The sequence below is a fragment of the Camelus ferus genome, chromosome 32 (genome assembly GCF_009834535.1).
Source record: "Camelus ferus isolate YT-003-E chromosome 32, BCGSAC_Cfer_1.0, whole genome shotgun sequence".
Classification (NCBI taxonomy): domain Eukaryota; kingdom Metazoa; phylum Chordata; class Mammalia; order Artiodactyla; family Camelidae; genus Camelus; species Camelus ferus.
Genome location: NC_045727.1, coordinates 9,923,841 through 9,933,952, shown reverse-complemented (window position 1 = coordinate 9,933,952; position 10,112 = coordinate 9,923,841).

Sequence of the window (10,112 nt, the reverse complement as noted above, 5' to 3'; positions counted from 1 at the left end):
TTTTGCTCTCCAAGAAACTAACAGCTGTTTACAGTCAGCGTGTCTGAGCTGCTCCCTGGGGTGGCCATTCTGCTAGATCCAGCCTCCCCTTGGTTTCCTGTGTGAGGGAGGGCCCTGCCAGGCCTGAGGCTCAGGATGGGCAGAGGATGCCATCAGGGACCAGGCCACATCCTCCTGGCCACTTCCATGGTCCTGACAGGTCTCTGAGCCCCCAGGTCCACTTCTCTTCAGCCGAGGCCCCTAGGCACTGTCCTGGGAGAGGGCAGTGCTCTGTGGGGAGAGGGCATGTGGTGTGGCTGGGAGGTCAGGAGGCCCTGTGAAGAAAGTGGGCTGTGAGCACAGGCCCAGAGGAGGGGAAGTTGTGTCCGTAAGGACTGCAGTAGAGTGGGAAGCCAGCAGGTGCAAAGGCCCCAGGGTGCACACTGGTGATGCCCAAGGATCCTTTAGCTCCGCAGACCTCTACCCACTGTGGTGGTCACCCCATGCCTCCTTCGACTGTGTGCCTACAGGGTAGGTGCTCAAAAAATGCTTGCTGAATTTGGAAAATGAATGGAGGACTGAGGCCCAGGGCCATGCACACACAAGGTCTCCTGCTGCCTGCCTGGAACCCGGGGCTGCTCTGGATGAGCCCAGCGTGCACCGGCCCCGAGGCCACACCGCACAAGCAGGGAGCAAGGCTGCCTCCATCCCACTCCCACCCTGCAGAGGTACTGAGGCTGGGAAGAGGGGGCACACAGGTGATTCTGGCAGATCCTGGGGGGCCCACAAAGGCCTCCTGAAGGGCACTGAGTGGGCTTCCATGGGGCCTGGCTTTGCGCAACCAGAGGACCAGGTGGAGTGGGGACTGGTCTGAGACTCACCATGGGGACTCCCAGGGCCGGCTCCTGGTACCATGGCTGACAGGCCAGCTGCTCCTGCCAGGTCACCTAGGCCCTCCGAAGTCCAGGCCTGACCTTGGAGTCTTGAGTAGGGGAGGCCTGGGGGCAGAGCTGAGCATGAATCCCAGGGCAAGAGAACCAGGGCCCTCAGGTGTGGGGCCTCGTGACCCAGCTTTCAGCCAAAGAGAAGCCAGACGTGTGGGTGGGGAGCCGTCCAGAGGGAGGAGGCAGAAACAAGCCGGGCCGGGTGGCTGCGGCTCTGGGGTCAGCTCTGGACTCCTCGGCCTGACCTCTTGTCTTCCCGCTGTCAGCATGGCTGCCCTCCACCGGGCAGGAAGCAGCACAGCAGTGTCCTTAGTGCCTGTCCCTGCCAGACCCCTGGGGGACGTGCCCAGTGACGGCACTGGGCCTTTGATGCCCTAACCGCCTCACTGGAAGCCCCCAGGCCCCGGGCAGGTCCTGGCTGTGCCCAGTGCCAAGTCCCTCCGCCCCATAGTGGGGCCCAGGGCAGGGGCAGGGGCTCTGACCCCAGTCTCTTCTTCACCTTGCTTTGGTCCAGCGTGACCCCTGGCACTTGCCCCCAGGCCCATCTCTGGAGAGGCCCCAGGCTCTCAGGAGGCTCTGGGTGTGGACGTTGGTGGCTGGGCGCCCACCCCAGACCAAGCCAGCCCCTCCCAGCGCACTCCAAGTTCACTGAAGTAGCTGCCCTTCAGGGCAGGGATTTGCTGGAAGTTCAGCAGCAGCTTGTCATCTGAATGCTGAGCGATTGTGAACAGCAGGCCACACGACAGGGAGGAGTGTGTGAGCCTAGAGCAGGGCCAGGGCTTCCGGTGCGGGGCCCCCAGCCAGGGTGGGCGGCGCCAGAGGAGAAGGGGGCAACACGGAAGACCCACCAGAGCCGGAGGGCAGCTGCTTGGGGTCAGCCCACAGATGCTGGGCTACGAAGTGGAGCCCCTGGCCACTGTTGCGTCTCTTGTGGGCTCGAGGGGTGCTCCCAGGGCCGCGTGCGCAGGAGAAGTCCGGTCTCCGGCAGCCGCAGAGGGTCCCTGGGCCGATAACGTGTCTGCTGCCAGCAGCTGCTATGGGCTGCGGGGTGACAGGAGGAAGCCTCGGGCTGGGCAAGGGGACCACAGACATGTGAACCCCAGGAGAGAGGGACAGCTGGGGGGCTGGGTGTGGTGCACATGTGTGCACATGTGAGGGTCCGTGCACAAGCACTGGGCCCCTCCTGGGCAGGCCCGCTCTGAGAGCTCCCTGGAGAGTGTGCGCAGCTGGGCCGAGAAGGGTGGGCCCAGGCCTTTGGGTGCGTCCCTGAGGACATCTCCCCACCACCTCATTTCACAGAAGAGAAAACTGAGGCCTGGGGGGTGAAGCAGCCCCCAGGGCCCAGCAGCAGGAGGCCAGCCTGGCAGCCCTACCCCTCTCCTCCCTGGACCCCTGCGTTCCTTTCTGACCCTTTTTCTGTACACCCCCAGCAGGCGCAATGGCAGCTGACCTGGGTCCTTCACATTGCCCCGCTGACAATGACCGAACTCACTGGCCTGGTGTCAGGTGTCCTGAGCTGGGCACCTCCCTGTGTCTCCTGGGGGTGTCTGGGCCCTGGCCCAGCCTTGGCCTGCACAGGGGAAGGCCAGGCAGCCTCCATGGCCCCAGGCTGCGCCCACCACACCTCGGCTCCACACCCCTCCTGCTCCTGCTCTGTGGTTCCCAGGGACCAGGAGCTATTTCAGCTGTGCTGGCCTCTCTGCTCAACCAGGCTTCAGTGAGCAAAGATTGTGCCGACGTTGACAGAATGGGCCCCGAGGTGCCTGCGTGGCAGTGTCGGGGAGAGGGCCCAGTTAGGAGGGGAAGTGTAGGGGTAGGAAGGCAGTGCTGCGGTGACCATGCTGTGTGCTGGTGAGGGAGCCTTCCACACCTGCCAGGCCCCAAGCTGTGTGTCCAAGGGCAGCCTGGGTGCAGGACCTGGGTGCACAGACTCCAGCCAGGTGCGGAGGGCAGGTGGAGTGTGGGCATGACACCCTGGGCAGGATGTAGGCCGACCAGGACCTCCGGTGGGCAGCCGGCGCTGGGGGCCAGGGACCCCTTCCACCCACTCAGCGTCGCTGAGTGCATCTTGTGGGCACAAAGCTCTTTTGGGGCTGGAGCCCTGGCTGGTGCCTCCTCACCCTGCTCCTTGGCGCCCCGATTCAGCTCCTCTCTGGGGGCTGCATATGCAAGCCGCACACGCAAGCCGCACACCAGCTGGCCTCCAGAGAGTCGTAACAGGGGAATTTCCTGGTTAATCAACAGCTGGCCACAGCGTCCAGCCTGGACTGTGCCCTCCCAGGAGCCAAGGGCAGTCACATGGTCCGGTGTGGCTGGCATTGTGATGTGGACATGTTAGGAAGGTGGAGGCCCAGTCGGGTCCCTGGCCAGCCCCTTCCTCCCTCCTGCCCCCTCCCACTTGCACAGTCCCCATGGAGGGGTCCTTATCCCTACCCCCAGCCACGTGGCTGCCTCCTGTCCTGTGGAGACACCACCCTCTATGCAGAGCCTTGCCCCCAACACCTCCCTCAGCTCAGTCTCTGCTAAGGATGTCAGCTTTCTGCTCCCGGCCAGACCCACCCTGCCAGAAGGAGGGGGTGAATGGCTATTGTCAGGACTGAGGACCAGGCACACTCAAAGCCACGGCAGTGGGGGCCCTGGATGGGGCAGGAAGGGTATGTGAGCCCATAGGAGCCAAGATGGTGTGTGGGAGGGGTCATGTAAGACCCCAATCCAGAACCCATCTGTAAGTGAGACAGGATGGAAGGCAGCAGGGCACAGCCATTCAAGGAATGCCACAGCAATTAACATCAAAATGGTGAAAGATTCAACCCCCAGTAGGCCTTGAGGCTCAGGATGAAGAGATTTAACTTCTAGCAGAGCCTGAGTTTCACTATACGCTCATTGTAATATATTAACATAGCAGCATGGCAGTCCCAAGGCTAGCCACAAAAGGTCAAAGAGTGGGAAATGGCCAACTCCCTGGGAATCCCAGCCCCGTCCCCTTAGGCTGGTCCTTCTACTTATTAGCATATGAAGCCACCAAGCCCATGAAAACCAGCAACATGGTGCCTCGTGGCTGCCCCTCTCTCTCCCTCTTCGGAGACGACCGCATTCTGTCTGTGGAGTGTGTACCTACTTTTAATCTGAGCACCCAACCCCCGCACCTCGTGGCCTTTCTCTTGCCTTTCAACGTATCTCTCTGAATAAATCTACCTTCACTCAGCTGTGGCTCGCTCTTGAATTCTTTCCTGCGCGAAGCCAAGGACCCACGCTTGGCGGGGCACGTCCCAGGGGCTCAATTGAGACCTGGGACACAGCCCACCTCATGCCCCATATCTGTTTTCCTGCATCACAAGGGTGCAGGGAGGGGGTGCCACAAGCCATAGACAGGGTGCCCCTTGCCTACCCCAACGGTTTGCCTACTTAAGGCTCTGGGACTGGTGGTAGGGGCGCTGTCTCCACAATTCAGGCTGCCTGCCTGCCCACAACACTCTGTGTCCTTGGGCCTTGAGCAGGCAGGGGCTGGGGTGACAGGCCCAGGGTCCACTGAGCCCCACTTACTCACCCTGGGTGTTCTGCTCTGATGCTTTGATTTCAGGTCCCTCCCCCACCCCTATGTGAGCACGTCCTCTTATTAGCACAGCTTTGCCGATTTTGCAAGTCAAATTCTGCGTTACTGAGTCTCCAGATTGATGTGCAGCCAGTCAGTTGGATGCCAGCTGGGAGCAAGGAAGGCTTGGTAACACGTGACAGCGGTCGCCCATCATGGGGGTCTGGGGACCCCTACGGGGCAGATGGGGCAAACCCTACAGACTCATCCTTCCACAGGCGCCCAGGGTCCCCTCCCCCTGCCCTCAGCCTCCCCCTGCTCGGCCCAGCACCCTTCACCAGGTTGCCTGGGGGAAGCCCCGCCCCCACCCCATGGGCTACAGGTGAGCCTGACAGGTGAGCCCACGCACACTGAGGGGTGGCGGTCAGGCCCCTGGCCCACGCACCCACACCAGGGTTGCCCAGGCTCAGGGTAAGCAGTCAGCCACTTGCTCTCCTGTCTCAGGGCCCCGCAAAGTCTGTTCCTTCTGCCAAGATGGACTTCCTGATACCTGCTCAGCCAGGTGGGGTGGGGAGGGGGAGTGCTTCCTTCCAGGGGGCCCTCAGGGCCTGAGCGGCCCTGACACACAGAGCAGGAGATGCCACTGCCACAGGTTGGCTCTCTATGGGGCTAAGTGTATTTTAGTTTCTCCTGCCAGAACCTCCTTGATGAGGGGTCAACTGCTCCTCAGCCTCCTGGCTTTCAGCAGTGTTTTGGATAGAAGTTTAGAGGGCCGGTCCCTGGGCTTGAGCTGTCTGTTTTCCAAGCCAGGTGGACCCCTGCCGCCCTCCCTAGCCCCCTTCTGTATTGACCAGTGACCTTGACATTGGCCCAGCCCCTAGGGGCTGCAGGAGAGAGGCTCTCCCCAACAGAGGCAGATACTGGGGAGGGTGGTAGGAGGCCATGACTCGGCCACCAGGCTGGCAGAGGCCGAGCTCCCCTCAGCTGTGCCATCCATGCTTGGTGCTCTGCTTGGGCTCAGGCTGGCCCCGTGGTCCCAGGGAGGTGGGTGCTGTTCTAGGCACCATGGTTGTCTCCATTCTAGGGGGCCCAGCTCATGCTCGACGCTCACTTGTCACAAGGAGGAGACTGGGTCACCCTGAGCCTCATTTGGAAGGGTTGGATCAATACCACCATAATTAGGGCTCTGTCAGCAGGGCGGGTGAGGGCTCAGACTCCAGGGCTGAGTGGGTGCAGTCAGGGCAGGCTTCCAGGAAGAGGTGTCTCAGAGCGGGGTTAGAGCATCCATAGGACTCATCGGGGTGTGGAATGCTGGGTGCCAGACACTGTGCTTGCTGCCTGGATGCCCATGACAACTGGCGAGGACACAGAGGCTCCCTGAGACGCCGCTGTGGGGACGATGGGTGCCAAGTGCCCCTCACGTCACTGCATGGCAGTCCCCACCCCGGCGCCATCCTATTTATGGATTGCAATGCGGGGTGCTTCTGTGTGGTGGTGTTAATTGGGGCTGGTTTTCATAGAATGCGCCTGATGGTGGCAACTGCAAACGCGTGTGCTCAGTTCACCTGCTCAGGGGATGGGGAGCGGGTTTGGGGGCCATCTTGCCCCTTGGTCATGTCTGTCGCCAACAGACCAGAGCCCATGTCCCCCACCTGGGCCCCTGAATGGTCTAGACCCAGAAGTTGGTGTGGGGAGGGGAGCGCACAGGCCCCCTCCTGGGTAAGGCAGAAATGGGGGCCTACATAGTCCCTCTGAGTCAGGCCTGGCCCAGGGTGTAGCCCGGTGGGCAGTTTGTCCCTCTGCTGGTCTGGAGGGGTCTCTGGCTGGAGCCTGGGATGTGTCCTGGATGATACTGACCTTGGGGCCGGAAAGCCATGGTCCTCCCTACCAGGACCTGATGGAGAGAGTTTGGCCTGTTGAGGGGAGAGCAGAGGAGTCTGGGTGGACTGAGTGGGAGATGGATGGACAGGTGGACAGGCACTTGGATGGGGCACCTGGCAGTCAGGGAGAGTGAGAATCTGCTGGGTCAGCCAGCAGAGGGACACAGGAGAGGAGTCCTGTGGTGGAGGGGGCTGGACGGGAAATCTGGACAGGTGGCGGGTCAGAGCCTGGAGGTGGGTATGGCTGCAGCTGCTCCTAGGGGCAGAGGGGCCCCAGGGAGGGCTCAGCCACAAAGCCCCCCTTGGTTCTCAGGGGCCCTGGTGGTCCCGAGGCTGAGCTCCCTGAGCTCCTGAGGCCTTGAGACCCTCCTCTACCTACTCTGCACAGAGGCCAGTCCCAGAAGCCCCTGGCACCGCATACCCCCACTACTGCTTCTCCTCTGTTCCATTATTTTTCACAAATAACTGTAGCATCAGGCTACCCCTGACCCAGGATCACTGGCTCCGCGTCCCCCAGCACCTCCCAACTGGCCTTGTGGGACGTGTGTGTCAAGTTGTTTCCCCTGCGAAGTCTCGTTCATTCTCTAACTGTTTATGTTCCTTTTCCTCCCTCCTTGGTGAGTGTCCTGGGAAGCCTCCCCTTGGCTGTGCTGGCTGGGAGGGGCCGCCCCTCCCATCCCACCCTGGCTGCCACCCCTCCTCCTCCCCAAGATGGATGCTTTTTTATTGTCCGTAAATCTCCTCTCAGCCCTTTGTGTGGATGACTGGAGGCCTCCTGTTCCCTGGTGCTTGTTGGCTGCCAGCTTGATTAGCGCTCCCCACTCCCCGCAGAGGAAGGGAAGGGGCTCTCTGCTGCCCCCAGGCTTATTCTAGGGGACCAAGGCTGGGGCTCCTCCCTCACATGTTTATCTGTGTGGATTCAACGTGCCAGACCACAGAACTGGCCTCCCCATGTCCAATCCCAGGCGGCCCCAGGGTTGGGGGGTGGCTCAACGCCCAGTAGCAGCCTTGCCGGCCCCCAGGCCGCGGCCTGTGAGTTCCACCTGGCACACAGTAGGTGCCCAATAAACGCAGGCTGAACAGACCCCACACCGCCCCCACCTGGGCTGGAGGAGAACTTGACCAGCAACGAGGGCAGGATACTGGAAGCTGGGTGTCCCCCCACCCCCGCTGCCAGCAGTGGCTGCTGGCTGTGTATCCCGTTGCCAGTGGGCCCCGCCGGCCCCGTTGTGCGATTGGTTGCGGAAAGGAAGGAAGTGCCGTGTGAGCTCCCAGCTCCCGGCTGCCGGCTCCCGCGGGGGCCAGGTGCGTCAGCTGGCCCAGTCGGGCCCCACTACGTGCTGCACAGCTGGGGACTCCACAGGACTGGGGTCAGCTGGAGGATCGGCCCCAGGATGCTGTGGCAGGACGTCCTGTCCGCCTCTCCGCTGGGGGCTGCGGCCATCTCAGAAGCGTGGGAGTCCCTCTCTCAGCAGCTCTGGGAGGATTTACTCGTTCCTCACAACAGGCAGGGAAACCAAGGGCCAGCGAGCCGTGGTGACCTGCCCCGGCCCAGGTCCTGATTCTGGACCTCCCTGCTTCCTGGCCATGCAGGTCTAGGTGCTGTGGGTCTGTCCTGTGACAACCTGGCTTCCTGGAGGAGGAGCCATGTTGATGTTGAGTGTTGCAGTGAATGGACGGGGCTGGGAGGAGGGTCCTGAGGTATTCTGGGGTGGGGCCTGGGGTGGGCAGTTGTTGGGGAGATGGGGCAGGACCCTGGATGCCTCCAGGACTCCAGCCTGGCCCTGTGGCCCGGGCTGCGTCCAGAATGCTCCTGTCCCTGGGGCTGCCCAGGCCTCATGTGGGAGCCCTGCCTGGCCCCTGGGCCATGATGAGCTTGGGGCAGGCCTGTGGCTGGGGTTCCAGGGCAGGTTCAGCCCAGTGGAGGCGGGAAAAGAGGGGGCAGGCAGGGCAAAGAGCAAGGCTGCCTGAGGGTCTGGGCGCAGCAGGACCCGTCCTGTGTCCCACCAGCTCAGAGGCTGCCCATGTCCAGTGGTGCCCCAGGCAGAGGGACACCCCCAGCCCCCGAGCTGAGTGACGGCCCCAGGCTCACTGGCACAAGTGGGAGAGATTGACGCCCGGGCTGAGTATCAGCCAGCGCTGAGGTGGGGATGCTGAGGCCACATGGCGCTATGGGGCGCAGCACGCATGAGAAGCATGGCCTCAGGCAGGTCCGACATGGACGCTCCAGAAGCGTCATTTCACACCTCTGGGCCTCAGTGTCCTTGTCTGCAGGCGAGGGTGTTGGCAGCCTCTTCCCGCGAGGGTGTGGGGGTTGCTGAGGGCCGGGGAGGGCCTTCACCCTGCAGTCCCCGGGCCCCAGCTCACCCGACAAATAAACACTTCCTTCCCTGTGAACACATTCCCGGCATGTCCTCCATCTCACTGGACATCAGTCTACCATCAGCTGCTGAACGTTCTGTTGCCTGTATTACTTCAGAACTCATTTAAGGATTAAAAAATAATTCTTCCAATTACTATGCAAACCGCTGGGCGCTGGATAAATGAAGCAGGTGCTCCTGTCTGAGGACCTGAGCCAACCCTGCAAGAAGATGGCAGCTCAGGGTGGCTCCAGGGCCCCTTGGACCCCAGAGGGCCTGCAGTCATGCCTCACTGCCCTCCTCGGGCCCCAGGGTCAGGGCTGGTAGAGCAGTGAAGCCTGGGAGGAGCCCAGCCTGAGCCCAGCACCCTGAGAGGGCCGCTCACCACCCCCATCCACCCCGACGGGCCCTGGGCCCAGGGGCCGCCCACCACCGACTGCTCTTGGTAGCACCAGCTTGGCCAGGGCCTGGGACATGGGATGGACCTCTGAGTGGGGAAGGATCCTGTCCACAGGCTGCCCTGTGGCTGGCCTGGCACCCTTGGACAGGGGCCAGGAGAGTCCCAGTAAACCAGAAGCTGGCCTAGGGGTGGTGAACACTCTCGGTGCTACTTCTTGTGGCCTGACCTGGCATCCTGCTCAGGTCCCAGGGTCCTGGAGACCGAGGCTGGATGTCAGTCACCAGCCACCTGGGTCCAGTGGGCCTGACCTCAGGGAACCAGTGGGGCCGGTGAGGGGTGGGGGTGAGGGCTGGGATGGGAGCAGACTGGAGCTGCACTGGCTGCCCGGGCCCAGCGCTGCCCCCTCCCTGCCCCTCACCAGCGCCAGCTAGTGATGTCATCTCTTCCTGGGCTGTAAATATCACCCAAACTCACAACTCCCAAATTGTCCTCCCACCCGGGCCCCTCTCCTGAGCTCAGCCTGCACAGCCCACTCGACACCCCCGCCCAGATGTCTTCTGGGCCCCAACAATGGGGGCCGCTCCTCCCAGGGCCCCCACCTCAGGGCTGGGCTGCTCAGCGCAAACATCGGGAACCCTGCCCTCCTCTGCCTCCTGCCAGGTCCAAGGCAAACTCAGCCACATCCTTCCTGGTTCCCCACCCGACCCTACTGGGCCTGGCCAGACCTGTGCCCCCTGCCCACTGCACGATGGCCAGATGGACCTTCTCAGACAATGAGAGCCCATCCCTGTTCCTTGGGACAAAGTCCCCAAGGTCTGCCCTCTCCACACCCCCAGGTCCACCTGCCTCACCTGTCTGGCCCCTTGTCCTTACCCCATGTCCCCCATGGCCTAGGTTCCCCTCCTTGGAGAGTGGAGGATGCAGGCTCCAAGGGACTGGCCAGGGCTCTGGCAGCACCAGAAGGAACATGTGGCTGTGAAGGCAGGGCCCATCAAGGGTGTCTGGGGGAGGTTAGCC